This window comes from Capricornis sumatraensis, chromosome 8, assembly GCF_032405125.1.
Source record: "Capricornis sumatraensis isolate serow.1 chromosome 8, serow.2, whole genome shotgun sequence".
Lineage (NCBI taxonomy): Eukaryota > Metazoa > Chordata > Mammalia > Artiodactyla > Bovidae > Capricornis > Capricornis sumatraensis.
The window spans coordinates 3439317-3464049 of NC_091076.1; the positions used below are offsets into that span (position 1 = coordinate 3439317).

The following is a 24733-nucleotide window of genomic DNA, read 5'->3' on the forward strand; positions in this document are numbered from 1 at the left end:
GACCTCCACATCTCTGCTGACAGGTGCCAGGTCAAGCTGCAAACAGTGGGCAGAGCCAGGAAGTCTGGGTGGGGAGCAGGAGATGAGTAAGGATGGCCTGGAGGGGGTGGTCGCCGCACTCAGAACAGTGGTCAGGGCAGCCCACCTCCAAGGCCAGAGAGAGAGCCTTGTGGACATCTGGAGAGCGAGGCCAGACCCCACAAGCCATGCCCAGAGGCTGGAGGAGGGGAGGGAAGTCTTGGGCTGGACTAAGTGAGCGGGGAGAGTGGCCGCTGGTGGACAGAAGGGGTGTATCCGGGCCAGGTCAGGGGGCCCTCACAGGTCACTGTCCAGGGTTGACTGGCTGTAATGCCCTGTGTTTTCTGCCCTGGGCAGTGAGCTCTTTGGCTTCCTGGCTGAGAATAGACTGTAGAGGAACAAAGGCAGCTCGGGGAACCAGTTCCAAGGTCCCTGCCCACATCCACGTGCCAGCATCCTGACAGTGGGCATGTGAACTCGAGGTCAACTTTGGAGCGGGTGGGACCTGGTTTGCTGATGGTGGGGGTAGGGGTGAGGAGGGCCCCCCAGGAGGGCTCCAGGGTTTTATCCTGAGTGACTCAGCACAGAGGGGGCCGGCCCTGGGGATCTGGGTGTGTGGTTAGCCAGGTCGTCTGTCCGCTGCAATGTCTGCCCGTGTTTTGGCTGAAAGAAGAGGCGGGGCTGGGGCAGACGTTCCAGCCTCATCTGCCTCAGCCTAACAGATGGGCATCAGGACCTTCTCTATTCAAGAGATTAAGTGAAAGTACTGAGAAGTCAAATGGCTTCCCAGGGTCACACAGCATGGAGATGGCAGAACAAGGATGGAGGCAGGTTCCTCCATGAAGATGCTGGTGTCTGTGTACTCCACGTGCCTTCCCAGATACCAGCCTTCCCCCAGATTTGTGGGGTTTTTTTTTTTTTTTTTTGCCTCAATTAGCTTAAAACACCCAGTGAAGTTATGCTGTCAGTCAGAGGTAAAAATAAAGAAAGCCCGTGCAGCCTTCATGCAACGCACGTGTGTTCTTTAGATGGAGGACCTCTTTGCAACAACAGCAGGCCTTTCCCCAGTTCAGTTCAGTCACTCTGTTGTGTCCAACTCTATGTGACCCCATGGACTGCAGCACGCCAAGCTTCCCTGTCCTTCACCACCTCTCAGAGCTTGGTCAGATTCATGTCCATTGAGTTGGTGATGCCATCGAACCATCTCATCCTCTGTCATCCCCTTCTCCTCCTGCCTTCAATCTTTCCCAGCACCAGCGTCTTTTGCAGTGAGTTAGCTCTTCACATCATGTGGCCAAAGGATTGGAGCTTCATCTTCAGCCTCAGTCCTTCCAGTGAATATTCAGGGTTGATTTCTTTTAGGATTGACTGGTTTGATCACCTTGGTATCCAAGGGACTCTCAGGAGTCTTTTCCAGCACCACAGTTCGAAAGCATCAATTTTTTGGTGCTCAGCCTTCTTTATGGTCCTTTCCTAGTTTAATGGAATAACTGATCTGTTTGCAGCTTTATTTCAGTGACCACAAAAGTTTTTCCTCTTCTGCCCCTCCTCCCAAAAAAAGAATCGGTTTCCCAGCCGTGTCCCTCCCTCTAGGCCCTCACAGACAACTTTCTGGGAGACCCGTGAGCCTGTGTTTATCATTCACTCACACTCCTCTTGTCCACAGTCTGGCATCTTCCTCCCTGGGTCATGTCTCTGGGGTGATGTAACTGAGGATGGACACTTGGCAATGATGGCAGAAAAGCCTGGAGCTTTGAAAGTGCCCTGGATGTGGTAGGCTCCGAGACAAGGCAGGGCAGTGGAGGAGGTGTTCCAGGTGTGCACAGAGGGGACACGAAATCCAACAAACCAGGCCCCCGGTCTGCCTTCACCTGCCCAGCCTGTCCTGGCTGCTGCAGGCAGGCCGGGCCCTGAGGCCTCCCCCTGGTACAGAGACTTGGTGCTGCAGCCGGGTCCACTGGCCTTGCTGTGCCCTTCCCAGCCCCGGCCCTGGCGGGTTTGGAAGTTCTCTCTGGCTGTCCCGGGAAGCCAGGCCAGGTGGCCAGTGGCGCCAAGGATGGAGGCGGACGGGGGAGCCTGGAGAGGGAGGAACTAGCTCACGTGCAGGGTCTCCTGAAGCCTCAGCCAAGGAGCTGTCCTTGGTCCTGGCCAGTGACCCACTCCCTCCTGTTCATCTTGAGTTCCTGTGCAGGGTCTCCATGAGCTGCGGTCAAGGAGCTGTCCTTGGTCCTGGCCAGTAACCTGCTCCCTCCTGTTTGTCTTGAACTCACGTGCAGGGTCTCCATGAGCCGCAGCCAAGGAGCTGTCCTTGGTCCTGGCCGGTGACCTGCTCGCCCCTCTTCATCTTGAGCCCCACTCGATCCTGCTGGCCACAGTGAGCGAACCCCCAGGGACCCCAAGGGAGGTCGTGTCACCAGCAGCCAGCCTGCCGACTTGTGCTGCCCATTAGCAGTGTCTAGACCTCCTCTTGCTGGTGGGGCATGGACGTGGTTGACTGTTCTGGAGACGGATGTGATCTTTGACTCGGAGACAGCCCACTGGTGCCGCGTGGACACCAGGGCATTTCAGGGAGCAGGGCTGAGCACTGCCTCCTGTCCATTGAGGGGGATTCAAGCACAGCTGGGTCCCCCATCAGGCCCACCACCCCACAGCCGACGGGGAGGAGCTGGTCTGGGAAGGCCCCCCGTCCGTCCATCAGCCCTCAGCCACATCCCCGCTCGCTCTGCTCTGGCCTCTGCAGGGGCCAGCTGTGCTCCTGCCTGACTTCCCTGCAGCTTCTGTAACACGTGACCCCGGTTGTAGAGACTTAAAGTAGCACACTTTATTACCTTGGAGCTCTGGAGGTGATAAGTCCAAAACGGTCTCACTGGGCTGAAACCAAGGTGCTGGCTCCACGGGAGAATCCACTCCTGGCATGTTCTTGCTGGGTCTTCTGGGAGGCAATGTGTAGAGGGGCCATCAGGGCAGACAGTGCACGGTAGGTTTCAGCTGATGATTGCTCCCCCATTCCCTGAGTTCTGCTCACTCTCCAGAGTCTCACGTACCCCCCCATCCTTATGGCTCTGACTCCCACCCACTTCCTGCCTGGTGGACTCTCTCCTCCTTCCCAGTGCCGCTGCCCCACCCCCCACCAGGACCCACTTCTCTGCTCTGTGCCCCTCCCCACACCCATCCCTTATCACGTGGCTGTCCCCCTACTGTGGTGTGGCCATGTCTGTCTCCTTCCCCATCAAGCCCCAGCCCGGGCACAAAGTTGGCACAGAGGCCCCAAGGAGTGTGGGATGAAGGTTGCTATGGGAGTCCTGCACCATGGGCCAGGCTGGGAGACTGGCTGCCACGTTGTAACTCAAAGCCCTCTGCATCTTTTCAGGTGACACTGAGGGGGTCTCCTCTCTCTGGCACAGTCAGGCGCTGATTGTAAGGTTTGGCCCAGAGAGCCTGCCAATGCCCAGGTGCAAGCCTTTGCCTGCAGGATGGACGCGAGGGAACCCCAGGCTCGGCCTTTGACATAGGACCCTCAGTGGCTGGTTCTGGCCACAGCCACATGGCCCCATTGAAGGGTCAGCCCAGGCTGCCCCACGTTCAGCTGCCACATGGCAGGGGTGGAGCTGTGCCAACATGGGTCAGTCACCAGGCAGGGAGCAGGGCTGACCGAGTCTGAGGCTCTGGCCCCCGGGCCTGGCACCAAGCCTGCACACCCTGGGTACCCCATATAGACTGGCTCCTTCCCTCCAGCCTCTGGTCAGTGGGTCCCCCCAGGTTCCCTGTCGTAAACACAGGCTTGGGTCTCGCGGGGCCTCCTTGAACTGAGACGCATTTAAACCCAGCCCCGCCTTGGATGTTCCCAGGCAACAGCTCCCACCCTTCTGCCCTCTCCCAGCCACACGGCGACCAGACCTTGGTGGGGCCACGTCCCACTGCCTGCCATCATGGGGGCCACGCCAGGGCCTCCCTCTGCTTCATCGAGAAGTCGCACCTTTGTTGTTCATTTAGATGCTCGGTCATGCCTCGTGGGTTCACTGGCTGCAAATGAGGGTCTTGAACAGCAGGAAGACTGCACTACAGCCGTGCAGAGCAGGGCCGGGCCAGGGCAGCGTCCACACCCTTGGGGTCTTCACACAGCAGTGGTGGGGTGGGTGCAGAAGTTTGAAAAGGACCTACGTTTTTTTTCTTTTCCATCATGGTTTATTGCAGGATATTGAACATAGTTCCCTGTGCTACACAGTGGGCCCTTATTGTTTGCCTATTACATAATATTAATCAGGTGACACCAGTGATCACCCGCCTGCCAGTGCAGGAGACATGAGAACTGCAGGTTCGATCCCTGAGTCAGAAAGATGCCCTGGAGAGGGAAATGACTGCCCACTCCAGTATTCTTCCTGAGAATCCCATGAACACAGGAACCGAGCGGGCTGTGGTCCATAGGCTTGCGAGGAGTCGGACATGACTGAAGCCACTTAGCACACACAGCACATTAACAGTTTGTATCCGTTGACCCCAAAGTTCTAATTTGTTCCTTCCTTACCTCTTTCCCCTTTGGTAGTTGTTCGTTTGTTTTCTATGTCTATGTTTCTGTTTTGTAAATAAGTTCTTTTGTTTAAAAAAAATGGTTTTTTAGATTTCAAAAAGAAGTGGTGTCATATGGTATTTGCCTTTTCTGTCTGACTTACTTCATGTAGTGTAGTAATCTCCAGGTCCATCCATGTCGACGCAGATGGCCTCGTTTCGGTCTTTGTCGTGGCTGAGCAGTATTCCACTGTGTATATGTACCATACCATCTTTATCCGTTCATCTGTCGACGGACACCCAGGTGGTCTCCATGTCTTGGCAAGTGTGAAGAGTGCGGCGATGAATCTGGGGTTCCATGTATCTTTTTCAAGTAGAGCTTCTGCTGGTTATATTCCCAGGAGTGGGACTGCTGGATCATACAGTTCTGTTTTTAGTTTTTGAGAGAGCTCCATCCTGTTCTCCCTAGTGGCTGCACCAATTTACATTCCCATCAATGGTGTAGGAGGATTCCCTTTTCTCCACACTCTCTCCAGCATTTATTATTTATCCTGACTGGTCTGAGGTGGTACCTCATGGTACCTTTAATTTGCATTTCTCTAATGATTAGCAATGTTGAGCATCTTTTCATGTGCCTGTTGGCCATCTGTATGTCTTCTTTGGAGAAATGTCTCTTTAGGTCTTCCGCCCATTTGTTGACTGGGTTGTTTTTTTGTCTGTGTGTGTGTTACTGAGTTATATGAGTTGTTTGTATATTTTGGAGATTAAGCCCTTGTTCATCACATCATTTGCAAATATTCTCTGCCTTTTGCTTATGGTTTCCTTTGCTCTGCAAAAGCTAATACATTTGATCAGTTCCCGTTTGTTTATTTTTGCTTGTATTTCTGTTCCCTTAGGAGACTGACCTAAGAAACATTGCTAGGTTTATGTCGGAGAATGTATTGCGTGTGTTGACTTCTAGGAATTTTCTCATGTCATATCTTAGATTTAAGGAGAAGGGCCTACTTTTAATAAATCAGAGTAAGAAGAATATTTAACCTAGTGTTTACACTCACCTAGTGTTAACACTTCTATTCAGCAAAGGCCTCACACTCACCTGTGTTCACACGCACCCATATTCAGCACAGACTGAAGGGAAATGGCAGGTGTCAGAGCCCCTTCTGACACCGCTGTGGGCCCAGGGTCAAGGCAAGAAATGGGCTGGCAGTCACCACAGTAATGACCTCTGAGCACGTGGCATCCTGAGGGTCTACACCATCACAAATGAGCAACGTTTTCTTGGAAGGAACAGTCACTTTCATTTGAGAACAAAATCCATCCCTCAGTTATCTCTGAGCTGGGCTGAGAGCCTTCGGCTGGCTGTTCCGATTGCTCCAATACTGGAAAGATCAGCAGGTGGAACGTGTGACAGGTCACTTGGCTTGGCTGGCAGGCACTGGTGTGTGGCATGAAGGCTCGGCCTGTGGCCCTCGGGGGCCCTCAGACTGTGGACACCACTCCTCCCGCCTCTCCAGAGGACACGCTGTTGTCACCTCTGTGGACGGACCATGGTCCTGCCCTCCTGTGGCCTCCGCGTCTCCCCACTGTGAGCACGTGGGGGTCTGGGGACACAGTCAGGGCGGGAAGTCTGCGTCTTCTCTGCGTGTCTCCCTGCTCGCTGTAGGAGAGGGCGGTGTGTCCCACCTGAGACCGCGCGTTCTGCCAGTGACGTCACCATCCCGAGGTGAGCAGGCTGTGCACACAGCCCGAGTGGCTGGAATACAAGTTCAGAAGAAACGTCCACCCCTCCTTCCTTCGGGGCCGGGGCCCCCTTTCCTGGTGGTCTGTTTTCCTTCTGAGAATCACAGACACATTCTGCAGGCAGAGGAAGGTGAGACCTCGTGGGGCGAGCGAGGCTTTGGGCGTCAGCTTGCCAGGGTCCACGTCCCCCCGGCCGGGGGCGTACACCCCCATGCCTCCCTTGGCTGGCCTGTGAAACGGGGGCAGAGTGTGTAAGCCTGGGCGGGACACTGTGCTTACTACGTGTATAGGTTTGTTCCGGCTGCTGACACAGAGACCCACAGCCCAGGCACCTTAAGCAGCAGGAATTGCTGTCTCCAGGCCTGCAGGCTGGACTCCCAGACCCAGCTGTGGGCGGGGCTGGTCCTCCTGAGGCCCCTCTCCTGGGTGTGCCGACGGCCGTCTCCTCCCCGTATCCTCACAGGGCCGTCCCTCTGAGTGTGTCTGTGTCCTGAGCTCCTCTTCTTACAAGGACCCCAGTCCTGTGGGTCTAGGGCCCCACCCTCCTGACTTCATTTTACTTAATCACCTTTTAAAGGCCCAGCTTTAGATACAACCACATTCTGAGGTGCTGGGGTCAGGACGTAGGTATTTCAGGGGACACTGTCCAGCCCATGCAGGTGTTTCTGTGCACCGTTCAAGTGCCCATACCCCATCCTTGAATCCCCCGAAGCCCTTGGAGGGTGAACTGTGAGGAATCAGGAGGCCTGGGCAGCTGACCTCTGACCTCCAGCCCCCCATCCCTTGTACTCTCTGGCCCCCTGCCCGGCCCTCCCCAGACCGGACATCATGCCCAGAGGGGCCACCCTGAGCCCACCCAGCCCTTCCCGAGGCATCCTGAGTGCATCACAGTCCTACAGCCCCCTCACCCCCGACCACCACCCTGCCGGCTCCGTGCTGGACACCAAGGTATCTGCTGCCGCTCGGGCATCGAGATCCGAGTCCAGGGACCCCTCCGACCTCAGCTCGTCACTGGAGCCAAATTTCTCTCCCTCTTGGTTCAGGATCTTTGTCAGGCTCAGGGGAAGGACCCCGGTGACACGGGCCATGTGGGGGCTCAGCTTGTCTCTGGGGTGCCCACTAAAGCAGCAGGTCCCAGGGAGCTTCATTGTGTGGGAGCAGAGAGAGCATTCTGGGAAATGGAAGGTTCCAGAGCAGAGCTCCTACTGCGGACAGGGCCACGAGGATCGCTGTCCTCGCCGACCACGTGCCCTGCGATGGTTGGTCAGGCTTCTAGGAGCTGCATGGCTGACCACGGCCGGACAGGGAGCCCAGGGTTCTGGCCCGCATGCCCTGTACTGGGAGCAGCTGCGGTCCGTCAGCGTCCGTGCTGCCCACCCCTGCCCAGCCCCCGCACGCCCATCACCCAGCTTCGTTCTGGAAATCAGCCTGTGTGCCGTGAGTCCCTGTGTATGAACACGAGGCTCTGGGAGGCCGTGTGACCCCTGCCCCCTGAGCCCAAGCAGTGCTGGCCCCAGAGTCTGAGCCTGGCCTGTCCCCTGTGACCACCCCACAGGGAGCCGGGCAGCCGCAGCTGGGGCCTCCTCACCCCCAGACTGTCCAGATTACCCCCAGCCCACAGCCCCGGTCTAGGACCTAACGACCCCTCACCGTGTTGCAGAAGGTCAGTGGGCACCCGAGGGGTGGTTCTGAGTCACTCCTCTTCCCTCTAGCGGGTGGGAACTACCTCTGCCCTGGGGGCTTCTGGGCTCCGCTGTGTCCATTGGAGAGAGCCTGGCATTACAGGGTCCGCCCGGGGAGGGTTTGGAGAGCAGGGCTCTGCCTGGCCATGGCTGATCCCGGCCCAGGCCCTGCCGGAGGGGGAGGGGCAGCCCTCACTGTCACGGGGGGAGGGGTGCCCCCAAATCCTCAGCGTGAGATGTACTCTGCAGGAGCTACGACAGAAGGTGGGAATGATCTTCCCTGAATTTGCGGGGTTTGGGGCAGGAGTGTCAGTTAGGACCCACTTCCTGTCCTCACCCCCGGAGCCGCGGGGCTGGCAGGGGCGCAGCTTCAGACACCAGCTCCCAGAACTTTGAAACTCGCTCTGGCTGACGTCGGAGGCGCCGACGCGAGGTCACGCTTCTGTCTTGGTGGCACTCGGGGGTATTTCCTTCCTGCTGCGCACCATGTCCCCCGGGTGGGGCCGCCGCCCTCGTGATCTTCTGCAGTAGGATGCGACGGTTTCTGTTTCCAGAGAGCTTCATTGAGCTTTAATGGCCATCACTGAACTTCCCATGCTTCGCGTTTTGACGTGTGTGTACGCAGCTGAACGCATCGCCAAGGTCAGGATGATCAACACATCCACCACTCCAGAAGTTTCCCGTGGCCCTGCGCGACCCCACCTCCTGCTGGCCGCCGTCGCTCAGCTGGCTGCTACGGCAGAGTAGTTTGCTTTTTCTGGAATTTTACATAAATGGAATCACACTGTCTGCGCTCTTTTTTTTTTTGGTTCCTTCCGCTCAGCATAATTATTTCAAGATTTGCACGTGACAACCGTCCCCTTCCCCGTGTTTCTGACTGAGGGCCCATTCCTCCCTGCCGGGTTTCTGAGTGAGGGTCCCCTCTAGTATGAACCGCTTACGTGGCTGTCCGCTCACCTGCTGACGGGCATTTGACTCTTAACGGTGCTATGAATATTCATATTCAAGTCTTCGTGCAGACATGTATTGTTGTGTCTCTCGGAAATATATTTTTGTGTCTCTTCTCAGAGAGGGAAGGGCCAGGTCATGTGCTATTAATAGATAAATGTTCAAAGAAATTGCCGCCCTGTCTTCCAATGCCCCTGCTGAGTTTTGCATTCCTGCCTACCTGTATGAGAGTTCCCGCTCCTCCACGCCCTCGCCGCTGCCTGTTGAGGTTGATCTTGTTCATTCGAAACCTTCTGGTAGATGGGCAGAGGTGTCTCGTGGTTTTAACGTGCATTTCTCTTACGATCCATGGTGCTGTTCTTGTTAGCCACCTGTGTGTCTTCTCTGTGAGCAGAACTAGAAAGCGGTGGGGTGCACACCAGGTTGGGGGTCTCCTTGTCTTATTCTCCCTCACTCTCTCCCCCCAACCCCATCACTTGGCACCTACGTCTTCGGTTGTGTGACAAGCAGGCTCTGTGTCCCTGGAACCACACTGATAACTCCACAGTTCAGTTCAGTTCAGTCACTCAGTCGTGTCCGACTGTTTGCGACCCCATGAATCGCAGCATGCCAGGCCTCCCTGTTCATCACCATCTCCCAGAGTTCACTCAGACTCACATCCATCAAGTCTGTAATGCCATCCAGCCGTCTCATCCTCGGTCGTCACCTTCTCCTCCTACCCCCAATCCCTCCCAGCATCAGAGTCTTTTCCAATGTGTCAACTCTTCGCATGAGGTGGCCAAAGTACTGGAGTTTCAGCTTTAGCATCATTCCTCCCAGAGAAATCCCAGGGTTGATCTCCTTCAGAATGGACTAGTTGGATCTCCTTGCAGTCCAAGGGACTCTCAAGAGTCTTCTCCAACACCACAGTTCAAAAGCATCAATTCTTCGATGCTCAGCCTTCTTCACGGTCCAACTCTCACATCCATACATGACCACAGGAAAAACCATAGCCTTGACTAGACGGACCTTAGTCGGAAAAGTAATGTTGCTGCTTTTGAATATACTATCTAGGTTGGTCATAACTTTTCTTCCAAGGAGTAAGTGTCTTTTAATTTCATGGCTGCAGTCACCATCTGCAGTGATTTTGGAGCCCCCAAAAATAAAGTCTGACACTGTTTCCACTGTTTCCCCATCTATTTCCCATGAAGTGATGGACCAGATACCATGATCTTCGTTTTCTGAATGTTGAGCTTTAAGCCAACTTTTTCACTCTCCTCTTTCACTTTCATCAAGAGGCTTTTTAGTTCCTCTTCACTTTCTGCCATAAGGGTGGTGTCATCTGCATATCTGAGGTTATTGATATTTCTCCCGGCAATCTTGATTCCAGCTTGTGTTTCTTCCAGTCCAGCGTTTCTCATGATGTACTCTGCATAGAAGTTACATAAGCAGGGTGACAATATGCAGCCTTGAGGTACTCCTTTTCCTATTTGGAACCAGTCTGTTGTTCCATGTCCAGTTCTAACTGTTGCTTCCTGACCTGCATACAGATTTCTCAAGAGGCAGGTCAGGTGGTCTGGTATTCCCATCTCTTTCAGAATTTTCCACAGTTTCTTGTGATCCACACAGTCAAAGGCTTTGGCATAGTCAATAAAGCAGAAATAGATGTTTTTCTGGAACTCTCTTGCTTTTTCCAAGATCCAGCGGATGTTGGCAATTTGATCTCTGGTTCCTCTGCCTTTTCTAAAACCAGCTTGAACATCAGGGAGTTCATGGTTCACATATTGCTGAAGCCTGGCTTGGAGAATTTGGAGCATTACTTTACTAGCATGTGAGATGAGTACAATTGTGTGGTAGTTTGAGCATTCTTTGGCATTGCCTTTTTTGGAACCGGAATGAAAACTGACCTTTTCCAGTCCTGTGGCCACTGCTGAGTTTTCCAAATTTGCTGGCATATTGAGTGGAGCACTTTCACAGCATCATCTTTCAGGATTTGAAATAGCTCAACTGGAATTCCATCACCTCCACTAGCTTTGTTTTTGGTGATGCTTTCTAAGGCCCACTTGACTTCACTTTCCAAGATGTCTGGCTTTAGATTAGTGATCACATCATCATGATTATCTGGGTTGTGACGATCTTTTTTGTACAGTTCTTCCGTGTATTCTTGCCACCTCTTCTTAATATCTTCTGCTTCTGTTAGGTCCATACCATTTCTGTCCTTTATTGAGCCCATCTTTGCATGAAATGTTCCCTTGGTATCTCTAATTTTCTTGAAGAGACCTCTAGTCTTTCCCATTCTGTTCTTTTCCTCTATTTCTCTGCATTGATCGCTGAAGAAGGCTTTCTTATCTCTTCTTGCTATTCTTTGGAACTCTGCATTCAGATGCTTATATCTTTCCTTTTCTCCTTTGCTTTTCGCCTCTCTTCTTTTCACAGCTATTTGTAAGGCCTCCCCAGACAGCCATTTTGCTTTTTTGCATTTCTTTTCCATGGGGATGGTCTTGATCCCTGTCTCCTGTACAATGTCACGAACCTCATTCCATAGTTCATCAGGCACTCTATCTATCAGACCTAGTCCCTTAAATTTATTTCTCACTTCCACTATATAATCATAAGGGATTTGATTTAGGTCATACCTGAATGGTCTAGCGGTTTTCCCTACTTTCTTCAATTTGAGTCTGAAGTTGGCAATAAGTTCATGATCTGAGTTCATGATCTGAGCCACAGTCAGCTCCTGGTCTTGTTTTTGTTGACTGTATAGAGCTTCTCCATCTTTGAATAACTCCACAAAGGAAGTGCATTTGAGGTCCCAGTGGATGGGGGCCCTGGGGGTAAGTGGGCACGAGTTTCTGGGTGCCTTGATCGCTGGACCCTGGGGGTAAGTGGGCACGAGTTTCTGGGTGCCTTGATCGCTGGACCCTGGGGGTAAGTGGGCATGAGTTTCTGGGTGCCTTGATCGCCCTGCTCCCCACTCCAGGCCTCCCCACGTTCTGCAGCCCCTTGGTTGAGACGGGCTCTGACAGTGTTCCCTCTCAAGAAGCCAGCCCAGCTGAAGTGACCTCGGGAGGGGTTGGCACTGTCTGATTCTGGGCCCAAGCTTTCTGTGGAACAGACCTGCCAGCCCTGCCCACAGAGAGAGGCAGGCTGCTCCCGGGTAAGGCCTCCACAGGCGGCTGGCGATGAGACCCCAGGCCACGGACCCCCAGAAGCGCACTTGGGGGCACCCTTGACCTCAGCTTCTAAGGAGAACCAGGCGGCCCCCCTCTGGGTCAGGGCTGCCTGGAGAGCAGGCCCCAGGGAGGCACTGGGGCCTGAAGTTCTGCCACCAGGAATTTGAAATAAAGTTGTTTCAACTCCTGACCAAGGACAGGAGTGTGCTGTGCCCCTCACGAGGCCCATAAGATCTAAAGGGAGGAAGGGCTTCAAAGGGCCGGGCGATGCAGCTCAGCAGAGCAACCAGCTGAATCCATTTTTATTCTGGGTCCTTTCAACTTCCAGTGACACAAGCCCCTTCTCCCCCGTCAAAGCTGCCATTTTTTAGGTCAAAAAACAAAAAGCAGCCGTTTGTATGGTCCAGCTGAATAGCTGAGGCTTAACCGGCAGCTAACGCGCAAGTGACTGAACAGTCAGGGGTGGGTCCTCAGCTGCGCGGCTGGGCACAGAGTGGCGCCGCGCCCTGTCTCGTCTGCTCCCTCCCTTGGGCTCTGCCTCTCCGCCCTGGTCTGTCGCTGCCTCTGTGTGTCTCTCTGCCTCTGTCTCTCTCTCTCTGTCTCTCTGTGTCTCTCTGCCTCTCCATCTCTGTCTCTCCGTCTCTGTCTCCCTCTCTTGGTCTCGCCTCTGCTGCTCTGCTGCCCTCCCAGGTGCAGGTCTGTCTCTCCCACTGCTGAGACCCCCTCCCTGTTCAGACCACCCTTCCCAGGAGACCTGGCAGAACCCAGGCAGGATTCTGATGGGTCTGACTTGGGTCACACGACCATCCCGGAACCAACCATGGTGACCTGGGAGATGGGAAGCTCTGACTGGCCAGGACTGGGTCATGTGGGTGTTCCCACTGCCAGAGACGGCTGTCCCCCCAACTGACCATGTCCAGGACCTTGTGGGGAGGCCGGGGAAGTAAAGCTGCAGGGAGGAAGCTGGGGAGCCCCTGGTGAACAGAGCTCGGGCCCGCATCTCCACCACGTGCAGCCTCTTCTTCCTCCTGGGGCCTCATCCCTGTGTCAGCCCACCTTCCACCCCGGCCCGAGGCAGGGACCCGGGAGTTCCCTCCAGCCCCTTCTCAGAGACCCAGATCCTGCCTCTCCACACCGGGGCCAGGCAGACCGACTCCCCAGGCACAGCTCCCGAGTCCCACCATTCAGGACCTGCACAGCAGTGGCGCCCCAGCCCCACTGAAACCAAAAACGCATCAGCGCCGCATCAGATCTCGGAGACAGACTTTTGGATGAAGTAGGAAAGAATAGGATTGTTCCGTTGCAGGCAAAGGGGGCAGAGTGGGCTTGTGCCTCAGAGCTGTGTCTTCACCCTGGGGGATTCGGTGAGTTTTATAGCAGTGGCCTGGGGGTGCGGTTGCTGGGAAGGATCAGCGTGTGTTCAGGGCTTGCACTCGGTTACTCTCGCCTCAAGCAGTCTCTTGATAAACAGGTTTTTAAACTGCGACCTTCTCTGAAATGATAGCTCAGCTGGTAAAAACTCCACCTGCAATGCAGGAGACCTGGGTTCGATCCCCTAGAGAAGGGAAAGGATACCCACTCCAGTATTCTGGCCTGGAGACAGTCCATGGGGTCGCAGAGAGTCGGACACGACTGAGCGACCTTCACTTTCACTTGCACCTCTCTGGAATGAAGAATGCTGACATCTTCCATTTGTAGGTGGTTTTAGTTCGGTTAACGTTAGTCGCTCAGTCGTGTCCAACTCTTTGCGACCCTATGGACTGTAGCCCACCAGGCTCCTCTGTCCGTGGGATTCTCCAGGCAAGAATACTGGAGTGGGTTGCCGTGCCCTCCTCCAGAGGATCTTCGTGACCCAGGTCTCCTCCATGGCGGGCAGATTCCTTACCATCTGAGAGCTCACGGTATAGTTTTGTGTGTTTCTTGAGGAAGAACCAAGGCCACACTGTCACTTATTGGCTGCTCCTCCTCTGTCTCTGCGTCCCCGTCCCTTCTCTGATTAGCAGCTGTTTGAACTTACCCATTGGAACTCTGGGAAGGTCACGAAGGTGAATGAAGCCTGTTTCCTACAAACAGGAATCGGGGACCATGGAAAGGAGCCTGAGTCCGGCTTGGTGTCACCACCACCTTGGACCCCGTGGTCACGGCTCCCCACTGCCTAGGACCCCCACAGCCGTCCACCATGGAGGCTCAGCCTCTTAGCCCTGCACACCCTCCCTCAGCACCGAGGTGTGTTCAGAGGGCAGGGACCCCAGAGCTGGACTCTCTTTCCCCTGGTGCCTTCGCCCTAGGGTGAGAGGAGGCAGTAGAAGCCCAGCCCGGCGCACCCAAAGCTGGAGAAGGGGCAGACAGGGGGCGTAGAGCTTCCTCGGGGGCTGGGAGCCATGGCTCGGCAGTGGCTTTGTCGCTCACCGCCCAGCTGCACTCTGAACCCACAGCCGGGCTTCCCAGGCATCTGGTAACTAGCTGGAGTGGGGGTACCAGGGCCTGAGGCCCCAGGAAAGAAGGAAGGAAGGAAGGATGCTCTGCAGTGAGGCTGGTGCCAAAAATGAAAGCCTCAGAGGCCACGCCCTACAAACAAACCGTGGTTGCCCTGCTTAACTGCCTCCCGAACCACACCCAGACCGCTCCATTCTGCCGTTTATTCATTGCTTTCCCGAAAAGAACAAACCCCTCTCCTCCCGGAAGAAGTGGGCAGCCCAGCAGCAGTGTGCTGCCCACACAGGGGAGGAGGTGCTGGGAGGATCCATTCTCCAGCAGAAACAGGGGGGGCTGGCTTCCCCTGCAGGCTGGCTTTGGGGAAATTCAAGCCCTTTCCCTCCAGCCAGAGGTTCTACCCAGAATAAGGTGTTCCCCAGCTCCACGGAGCCCTGAGAATTTTAGCCGCCTCCAAGAGACCATCCGATGTGCTCTCTGGGATCACTTTTATTGCTTTGTCTAGTTTGTAAAGCTGAGGGGCTCCCGCAAGGACTTTTCACAGGTCTGAGATGGGGAAGGGAACTTAGCTGTCAGTGTTTCTTTCATGGAGCTGCCTTTTCCTGCTGTTCTTAAGCTCATGGCCAGGATGCGTCTTTGTTGTTTCATTTTGTTTTCTATTTGGCCATGCCAGGTCTCAGCTGTGGCACACGGGATCCTCGGTCTTCCTGGCGGCAAGGCGGGTCTTTAGTTGCAGCATGTGAAGCGTAGTTCCCTGACCAGGGGTTGAACCTGGGCCCCTAGCGTTGGGAGCACAAAGTCTTAGCTGCTGGACCACCAGGGGAGTCCCTGTGTGGAATGTTTTCAAAGAGAAAGTCAGGATCCATCCTGGGGCTGGAGACAGCTCCTCCCCTCCCCCCTGGCGGGGTCCCCACCTCCAGCCTGGTGACTGTCTCGGGGTAAGAGGTGGCAGCTGCAGTTGCCCGTTGTTATTCAGTCACTCAGTCGTGTCCAGCTGTTTGTGACCTCATGGACTGCAGCACGCCAGGCTTCCCTGTCCTTAACCGGCTCTCCGAGTTTGTTCAAACTCATGTCCATCGCATGAGTGATGCCATCCAACCATCTCATCCTCTCTCGTCCTCTTCTCCTCCTGCCTTCAATCTTTCCCAGCATCGGGGTCTTTTCCAATGAGTCAGTTCTTCGCATCAGGTGGTCAAAGTATTGGAGCTTCAGCTTCAGCATTAGTCCTTCCAGTGAATATTCAGGGTTGGTTTCCTTTGGGATGGACTGGTTGGATCTCCTTGCGGTCCAAGGGACTCTCAAGAGTCTTCTCCAACACCACGGTTCAAAAGCATCAATTCTTTGGCACGCAGGCTTCTTTATGGTCCAGCTCTCACATGCGTACATGACTGCTGGAAGCTGATTTCCAGATTCTCCTGTTGGGAGCTCTCCTCGGACCCCTTAGGAGAAACCACCCCGCCAGGATGGAGGTCGCACTCTGACCCCCTCCCCTGGCCTCCTGGCCCTCTGTGAATGTACCCCCAGCCTGCAGCTGCCTGTGAACTGACTGCCTGAACATCTCCCTTCAAGGGTCATTACTCTTCTGTGGTCTGTCTCCTCAGTGTGTTTTGGTCTGGATTAGGCCCATCCACTTTAAGCTGCTTGAGTGAGAAGGCACACACCCAGCAAGTGTAGCCTCCTGACCAGCCCTTCGGCCAGCACTGGGCTTCGCACCTGCCTTAGCTCGAAGTGCTGTGCTCAGACACCACAACCGAGAGGCTTAAACCACAGAAATCCACGTTCTTACGGTTTGCAGGCCATAAGGGGCTCTCTCCTGGACTTGCAGACAGTTGCCCTCTTCACCCAGCCATCTCTCTGTGTGCATTCTGGGCTCTCTTAGAGTGTCCCACTTCCCTCGTCTTGTAAGGACACCAGTCAGGTGGGATTAGGGCCCACCCAACCAGCTTCACTGTTACCTCCTTAAAGGCTCAATTTCCAAATACAGTCACATTCTGAAGTACTGGATGGGGGGGGTGCGGTCAACACTTTAACGTATGAATTTGGGGGGCACATAATTCAGCCCATTGCAGCACCCCAACAAAAGATGCTCTGCGGACCATCTTTTCATCGGTCATAGCTGAGTGTGCCTGGAGTAAGTTGGAAGGGCAGCCCCCTTCCAGGGACCGGGGGAGGGGTGCAGGGGACTCTCTGGGACTCAGCAGCCTGTGCCTCAGTGAAGGGGACTCTGCATCCTGCGAACAGAGGAACCAGTCAAGCCAGGCAGGCTGCTTTGATCGTGGTGGGCAGGTGTGTGGCCGAGCAGAGTCTTCCTTCTGTCCAGGTAATTAATGAGCCACTTCAAAAGCTTGAGGCTTTCCTGCTCAAATCAATTATTCAGACTGATGCATCCAGAGGGCCCCAAACAGGAAACAGGGAAGAAGGAGACTGCTAAGTGGCTGTGATGGAGACTTAATGACTGACTTGTTAGCGGCCAGCGTCACACCGCACAGCATCTGTGAGACACTATCGCGGCTAGGTGCCCGCTCTCTTCCCACTGGCGGGGGAGGGGGCTGAGGAGGGCAAGCTGGGGAAGGCTCAGGTTCTCAGGAAGACCAGTGAAAGTGTTGGTCACTCAGTCATGTCCCACTCTTTGCGACCCCATGGACTGTAGCCCTCCAGACTCCTCTGCCCATGGGATTCTCCAGGCAAGAATACTAGAGTCGATAGCCATTCTCTTCTCTAGGGGCTTCCCGACCCAGGGATCGAACCTGGGTACCCTGCACTGCAGACAGATTCTTTACTGTCTGAGCCACCAGGGAAGCCTAGTGAGACCAGTAACTTCTTCCCTTTTCAAGATCAGCTGTCAGCCTGTATCTTCGGCACCAGTGACGAAGTTGTTCACCGTCTGTGTTCATTCTGGCATTCGAACTGCGAGCACCATCTTACCCTGCAGTGAGCCTGGGGCAGGGGGCTGCTGAGGGTCTTCTCAGCCCGGGGCTGGGGTCAGGAGGTGAGCAGTCACCTTCGGGGACGGGTAGCAGCGTCACCTGTCCACTCCCCTCACAGTGAGAAGCGAGGTCTTGTGGATTCAAGGCAGGGAAGTGTGGTTTTGCTGTGTACGGAAAACGCCATGAAACAGATGATTGTGAAAGTTTCGGGAAAGATTACAGGATTTCCCATGGTTTTGCTTATGCTTTTGCTTATGTTTGCAGTTTTCAAAAAAAGAAACTTCGAAATTTTAAAAAGATAGTAGTAATGCCTACTGCTACGGCTACTTCTCTTGTGGCCGTGATGGGAAAACAGAGGCTGGATGTACCCTTCCACAGGCAGTCACCAAAGCTCAGACAATTCAGGAAACAGCAGATTTTAAGATTCGGCATCAGACAACAAATGACTGATCCCTGAAAGATGGGAAACAAAAGAGATTGTTACCGAACTCAGGTTTGGCTGCTCGTGGCTCAATATTCCGATACTGAGAAGCAAGTGGTGAGTCGAAGGAAAGACAGCTTTTTTGAGGAAGTGGGCAATCCTGGGGAGGAGGTGGACTCATGTCCCAAAGACCAGCTTCCCCCTGCTAATCAGAGCTCTAAAGGGGAGTTGCTGGGGCACACAGATGGGAGGAGGGGGCTATGTGCAGCATGTGTGGTCTGATCGGCGTCATCTTGGCTGTTTTACGCACCGTTCATCCTCAGTTCTAGGGTCGATTTGTTCCCCTTTCTTTGACGCTGTTCTCGGAATTCTGGCAGCTTATGTTGTGACTACAATCTGGTTGCCATGTAGTTAACTTCTTCCACCTGCTGGGGGGGTTTCAGTGTCTGCAAAACAGCTCCAGGGACGTGGCTCAGAATATCATCTGTAGCCCTTAGGGAAGCGCTGAAGTTCCTTGACTTTGTTTAATGGCTAAACTATTGCTGTGCTGGCTTCCTTTCATTTATCTGTATTTTGGCTGCCCTGGGTCTGTGTTGCCGCGTGCAGGATGTGTCTAGTCACAGTGCACAGGCTTCTGTTCTGAGGCCCTAGGGCTTCTTGTTTCAGAGCACGGGCTCAGGAGTGTGTGGGCTCCATTACGGCCTGCAGGCTTCTCTAGTCCTGGTGCGTGGGCTTAGCTGCCCAGAAGCATGTGGGACCTTGGACCGGGGATCAAGCCTGTGTCTCCTGCTGGTGTTGGAGGGTCTCCTACGGAGGTGTGGGTCAGCAGTGGCTGACCACAGGCGCGGGGGCACTGGCAGAAGCAGTTCTGAGGGATGCCCCTTGGCGCCAGCCCTCCCGGAGGGCAGTTCTGGGAGACGCCCCTTGGCGTGAGCCCTCCCGGAGGGCAGTTCTGGGAGACGCCCCGTGGCGCGAGCCCTCCCGGAGGCTGCCTGTTGTTATTTTGTCTTGTTTGACGGCTTTGCTTTGTCTCTGCATTTATTTATTTTTTCATCTCCCGGATTAGATTCACCCTTTTTTGGGGCTTTTCTCTCTTTTTCATCGTCCCTCCCGCTCTGATCCTCCGGCTCCACCTGTCCTTGTGTTTCTTTTTTTTTTTTTTTTTCTTAATATATATTTTTATTTATTTATCTGGCTGTGCTAGGCCTTAGGCATACAGGATCTTTAGTTGCAGCAGGTGAAATCTTTAGTTCCAGCGTATGGGACCTAGTTGCCTGACCAGGGATGGAAGGCCGGCCCCCTGTATTATGAGGGTAGAGTCTTAGCTACCAGGCCACCAGGGAAGCCTCAGCTCTGGTTAGGTTTCCTGCAGGTGGAGGACGTGGAGGCAGGGCCAGTCTGTCCTGGGAAGGCCCCACAGGGCCCTTTCTGTTACGAGATGAGCGCTCCGACTGCCTGGCTCCCTCGGGGAGTGAGAGCCCCGGCGGAGGCTGGAGGGGTGCTCAGGTGGAAGAAGTGGAGCTGAGAGCCTGGGGGACCGTGGCAGGTAGTGCTGGCAGGATAGAATTCCAGAAGGGCCACTGTGCAGAGTGCAGCAGAGCTTTGATCAGCACATGTGTGGGAGGAAACGACGAGAAGCTGGAGAGAGTATCGCCCGGAGGGTTAGAGAACCAGAACCTGGAGCTCACTCAGGATGGGGGAAGGTGGGAAGTACCTCTTCCTGCCCAGCAGGCTGAATTCACGGAGCATCGTGGGGAATCCTCAGAAGGGTCTCGCTTCCATACTGGAGAAGAATTAGCCTTGAATTAACCATAGCTCAGATCTCCCCCAGTCAGTTAGCTAGTTCAGCAGCTCCGTCCCGTCCGGCTCTTTGCGACCCCATGGACTGCAGCACAATAGCTTCGCTGTCTGTCACCGGCTCCCGGAGTTTACTCAAACTCATGTCCATCGAGTCGGTGATGCCATCCAACCATCTCATGCTCCATCAGCCCTTTCTCCTCCTGCCTTAAATCTTTCCCAGCATCAGGGTCTTTTCCAGTGAGTCAGTTCTTCGCATCAGGTGGCCAGAGTATTGAAGTTTCAGCATCAGTCCTTCCAATGAATATTCAGGACTGATTTCCTTGAGGATGGACTGGTTGGAACTCCTTGCAGTCCAAGGGACTCTGAAGAGTCTTCTCCAACACCACAGTTCAAAAGCATCAGTTCTTCAGCGCTCAGCTTTCTTTATAGTCCAACTCTCACATCCATACGTGACTACTGGAAAAACCATAGCTTTGACTAGATGGACCTTTGTTGGCAAAGTAATGTCTCTGCTTTTTAATATGCTGTCTAGGTTGGTCATAGCTTTTCTTCCCCCATCTCCCCCACCAGATCTTAAAACCAAAACCTGAAAGAATCAAACTCTTTCCGGGTTATTTAGCCACACCCAGAACAAAGCTCAGGAATGTCTGTAAGACTACAAAAATATCCAGCGCCCATAAAGTGGAATTTGCAGTGTCCAGCATCCTTCTGGAAATTCCCAGACCTGCAAAGGGCAGGAAGACACCACCAGTGCTGAGGGAGAAGTTCGGTCAGTCACAACTGACCAGGGCTGGATACAGATGTTAGAATCCACAGGCAGAGGTAGGAGAGAATCATCGTAACTCTGTTCCACGTGCTTAAAACATTAACAGAAATGTGGACTCTTTTTTTAAGTCATTGAACTGTACACTTAAAAATGTGTAAAATGACAGATTTTATGTTATGTGCATTTTACCACAAGTAAAAATTTTAAATTTAAAACTCAAGGGCTTCCCTGGTGGCTCAGCTGGTAAAGAATCTGCCTGCAAGGCGGGAGATCTGGGTTCAGTCCCAAGGTTGGGAAGATCCCCTGGAGAAGGGAAAGGCTACCCACTCCAGTGTTCTGGCCTGGAGAGTCCAGTATTCCATGGACTGTATAGTCCATGGGGTCTCAAAGAGACTTCTTTTTTTAAGTCACTGAACTGTACACTTAAAAATGTGGAAGATGACAGATTTTATGTTATGTGCATTTTACAAGTAAAATTGTTTTAAATTTAAAACTCAAACTTTTAGAGGTAAACAGCAGTCAGTATCTGAGATGAAAAATACACAAGATGGGATTCGGGGCAGATTGGAGGCTGCAGAAGAAAAGAAGAGTGCGCTTGCAGAAGTAGGATTAGAAAGGATTCAAAGGAAACAAAACGAGAAAAAGAAGTGTCATTAAAAAATAAAAAAGACAGTTTCAGTGAGCTAGAGAACAGCTGCAGACAGCCTGACTGAAGCGTACGTAGAGGGGATTGAGGTGAGGAGAGAAAGAAGAACAAAGAGAGTGTCTGAAGACGTAATTGATAGAAATTTGTCGTTCCCAAATTTGAAGTGGTCTGTGAACTCCCAGAACCAAGAAGCTCTATGACTCCCAAGCTCAAGACGCATTGGGAAAAAAACATCAACCAAAGCGTGTAGTGTTCAAATTGCTCAAAACCAGGGATAAACATAACAATCTTAAAAGCCACCAGAAAGGGGGGAAAGCTACCTTACATGAGGGAATGAAGTCATACATGACAGCAGATACGTCTTCAGGAGCAGATCAAGTAAGAAGACAGCGGAGAGATGTCTTTGAAGTGTGGAGTGTGGACAGGGAAGAAAAAATAGCTATTTCAAAAAGAAGACTTCTTCAAAATAGAAAAGCTGTGATACTCCATCACCAGCAGACCAGTCTATAAGAAATGTTAAAGGACAGTTTTCAGGTAGAAGGAGAATGACGGCTGATGGAAATGCTCAGAGGTCCGAGAGGCGCCAGAAATGGTACCTGCGGGAATATGCGGAGAGATGGTCTTATTATTCAGGGCTTCCCTGGGGGCCCAGATGGGAAGGAATCTGCCTGCAATGCAGGAGACCTGGGGTCCATCCCTGGGTCCAGATGATCCCCTAGAGAAGTGAGTGGCTACCCACTCCAGTATAGTTGCCTGGAGAATTTCATGGACAGAGGCGTCTGGCAGGCTACAGGCCATGTGGTCGCAAAGAGTCAGGCACGACTGAGTGGCCCCTTATTACGTCAGTCCCTTTAAAAGTCTTGGGTGTTAAGCAGAAATGATTAACAGTGTACTTTCGAGTTATGACATGGAAAGGTTATACGTATGCTGCCAATGGCAAAGAGGCTGGGAGGAGAGAAGCAAAGAGATTCTTATCCTGTTTGTGAAGTCAGGAAACATCACTGGATTATATGTGAAGGATATACACCAGAAGCCCTAAGGCAACCACTAAAATAGCCAAATCATAGCTCATGAGCTGACAGAAGATATAAAATGGAATCATTAAAAAATTCTCACGAGAAGGCAGAAAAAGAGGGAGGGGTACACACCAGACAAATAAAAATAAATGGAAATAAGACAGAGCTCAGCCTAGTCATATCAGCAATCCCATTAAATATAAATGGTATAAATACCCTCCCCCCAGTTAAAAGGTAGAATTATCCAGTTGGATGAAACAGCAAGACGCTTGCCTCCAAGGCACACGCTCAAATTATGAAGACGCAAATATGTTAAAAGTAAGAGGATGGAAAGAATATACCGTGTTAACACTAATCAAAAGAAAACAGGGTGGCTAGATTAGTACCAAAGCAGATTTCAGAACAAAGAATGCCAAGAGAGTTATAGAAGGTTATCTCATAATGACAAAAAGATCAGTTCTGGGGAAGGATATAAGAACCCTAAGTACCTAATAAAGAGCTTCAAAATACAGGCAACAAAAAAACACAAGGAGAAATAGAAAAAACCCATGATTATAATCAGATTATTTCTGTCCCCCTCTTTCAGTAACTGGTGGAACAAATAGACAGAAAATCAGTGGATAGAAAATTTGAACGACAACAATTAACTAACTTACCTGACACATATAGACCTCTGGATGCTTTCTCTGCAAATGCACTTGTAACGGTTATCAGATAAACCATATTCTGGTTCGTAAACCAAGTGTCAATAAATGCAGAATTATGCAAGCCTTACAAATGTGCTCCCTAACCACAAGGGAATCACCTTAAGAATCAAGTAAGAGAGAGATGTCTATAAAATCCCTGAATATTTGGAAACTGAACTATATTGTTCTAAATAATGCATGGGTCAAAGTAGAAATCCAATGGGAAGTTAGAAAGTGTTCGAGCTGAATGAAAATGAAAACACAGCACATCAGCCCTTGTAGGGCGCCACCAAGGCAGTTCTTCATGAGACATTTAGAGCAGAAAATGCCTCTATTAGAAAAGGAGAAAGCCCTCAAATCAGTGACCTCAGCTTCTACTCTCAGAAGCTAAAAGAAAAAGCAAATTAAACCCAAGTAAGCAGAAGAAAGGAGATAATGAAAATTACAGCAATCAATGAAATAGAAAATAGAAAGATGATAAGGAAAAAAAATGATGCAAAAGCCGGTTCTTTGAGGACATCAATAAAATTGATAAACCTCTAGCCAGACTAACCCAGAAAAGAAAGAAAGGAAAAAGGTACAGTGTACCAGCAGCAGAAATGAAAGCTGGGACACGACTTCAAGCCTTTGTCAAAGACCAGATGTCCCATGTACGTGTGCGTCCAGTTCCAAGCGCTCTGCTGTTCCATTTTCCGAATATCTGTCTTAGGCCACTGTCTCGATTACTGCCTCTCCATAATAAGTCTCCAAGTCAGGTTTCGTTAGTTCCCCAGCTCTTGTTTCTCACAAGTGTCTCGGCTGACCTCGATATTTTGCATTTCTGTGTGAATTTAGCCATCAGATCATCGTTTCCTCTAAAAAGCCTGCTGGGATTTCGACAGATCAAGCTGGGGAGCACGGACATCTGAAGACAGTCTTGGCGACGCGGCCGTGGGGAATCACTCCTTGCGGTCAAGTCTGCCGCGTGTCTCTGCAGTGTGTCACGGCTTTCAGTGTGCAGGGGTGCGCACCTTTGGCCAGATTTATCCTGAACCGTTTCATCGATTTTGAAGGTGTTGTGAAGGTAATTGTAAATTTCTGCCTTGATGGTTTGTTGCAGCTGAGGTCAGAAATCCCAGAATTTCTCGAAAGGTGCCATAGGTTCTTCCCGTGAGGTGTTCAGCCCTGGGGACTGCAGCGGTGAGGCCTGAGGGAAGAAGAGAGAGGACCCTTCTGGGTCATGACTTTTTTTTTTTTAGTGCAGCCAATTGTCTACTGTTTCTCCAGTTGTCTGCCCTTTGTCCTGTTGTTTGCTGTTCGGGCAAGCGTGGCGGTCGGCAGAGGTGCTTTCCCACTTTCTGGGGAGGGATCACCTGGACCCAGTGTCTCCTGGCGGACGGCCAGGCCCAGTGATACGAGTGCCAGAGACAGTGGACCCAGGGCCCTTCCGTGGGGTCACCTCGTGGCCTAGCTCCGCGTGGCATTTCTATGCTTGAAAGACGAAGGATACTCGAGTTCACGGTGGCATTTCGTCTCGATTGGTATTTAATGTGTTTGCCAAGTCTGTCCGTTTGAAGGGAGGGATGTTCAAACAGTTGGCCGTGACTCAGGCCCCAGCCCTGCACCCGAGTCTGTGGGCCTCTGTGTCTCCACTGGGGGCAGGGGGCATGTGCTGAGCATCCCCCCTCTCCATCCCGGGAGCACAGTCAGCCTGACACCAGCCTCTGTGCGGTTCAGCGTGGCGCTACGCCCCTTGGAGTCGCTGGGCAGCTGTGCGGCCAAAGGAAGCCACGGGCCCACCTGGGAACTTCTTGGCATCACTCGGAGCTTAACGCAGGGCAGGGGGTGTGCTCACTCTGACCAGGGACAGACCGAGTGGGGCCTCCTGCTTGCCTGGGGGGCAGTGATGTGTGGGGGGCCACGATTTGCAGGATGAGGGCTCCTCTTCCAACCTGCCTGCAGCACCGCTAGCCCCCCACCCCTGCCCCCACCCGCGTGCCCCCCGCCTGGCCTGTC

At 52.8% G+C, this 24733-nt stretch overlaps 1 protein-coding gene across 2 annotated transcripts in view; it reads left to right on the forward strand.

The window, feature by feature from the left end:
- SHANK2 (SH3 and multiple ankyrin repeat domains 2) overlaps positions 1 to 24733 on the forward strand; it is a 466522-nt gene that overhangs the window by 383188 nt on the left and 58601 nt on the right. The window lies entirely within an intron of this gene.